The sequence below is a fragment of the Pan troglodytes genome, chromosome 9 (genome assembly GCF_028858775.2).
Source record: "Pan troglodytes isolate AG18354 chromosome 9, NHGRI_mPanTro3-v2.0_pri, whole genome shotgun sequence".
Classification (NCBI taxonomy): Eukaryota; Metazoa; Chordata; class Mammalia; order Primates; family Hominidae; genus Pan; species Pan troglodytes.
The window spans coordinates 88170196-88171194 of record NC_072407.2 but is presented as its reverse complement, the minus strand read 5'-3'; the positions used below and the strand labels follow the sequence as shown (position 1 = coordinate 88171194).

Below are 999 nucleotides of genomic sequence, written 5' to 3'. Positions count from 1 at the left end.
GATTGAGTAGCAAATCGAAATTAAAACTAGAGGAAAAGTCAAAGTTCACCTTCTAGCTAGAGTTGTTATAGCAACTCCAGGAAATAAATCTGCATACACAGAAGGGAGAGCAAGAGAAAATAACTGTTGATCTCTAATATGAGCTCTAGGCAATTGTTTTTCTATTTCTTCAATACTTTCATGTTGAGATGACTAGGATTATGATTCTTTCTTTCATGTATTCCATTATATTCTCTGTCATATTTTTCTCTTGAAACCTGTCTCAGGAAGAATCAACTTTCTGAAGGAGACAGAATCATCATGCCTTCACATTCCTAAAGATGGGGTAACCTGGGTTTGTTCTTTCTTTCTCTATATATATGTTTAATACGGAACACTTCATGAATTTGTGTGTCATTCTTGTGCAGGGGCCATGCTAATCTTCTCCGTATCTTTCCAATTTTTAGTATATGTGCTGCCGAAGCCAGCATGGGGTTTGTTCTTTCTGATCCCATTTGGTTCATTCATTCATTCAACAAATATTCCTTGAGCATTTATGACACTGGTTTTCAACCTGGTTACATAATAAAACCACCCAGGGAACATTTCCAAAATACCATTACCAGGTTTCACCCATAGATTAATGGAGACCAGGCCAGGCCTGTACATTTCTAAAGCTCCTCAAGCAATTAAGATGCATATGAGGGTTGAACACAGCTGCCCCATGATATATTAGGTCCTGTGCAAACAAGAGGGGATGCAAATAAAAATAAATAATTGCTAACATTTATTGAGGGTGAACACTGTATGTCAGGCACTATTCTCAGTTCCTTATGGGTTTTAACACATTTAATCCTCTCAACAACCCTACAAGGTAAGTATTATTCACTGTTTATAGACAAGAAAACTGAGGCACAGAGAGGCTAAGTAACTTGTCCAAGGTAACACATCTAGGAAGTGGCATCTGGAGTCCATCCTCTCTTTTCTATGGCCCATCCACAGTATCATAGTCGAGTAAAT

General features: G+C 37.8%; 1 non-coding gene across 1 annotated transcript; it reads right to left on the bottom strand.

Moving 5' to 3' along the window:
* Nucleotides 1-362: 362 nt before the first annotated feature.
* On the bottom strand, nucleotides 363-469 carry LOC112204831 (U6 spliceosomal RNA). The gene has a single exon (XR_002938588.2). It is a non-coding gene; the product is annotated as a U6 spliceosomal RNA (small nuclear RNA).
* Between the last annotated feature and the right edge of the window lie 530 nt (nucleotides 470-999).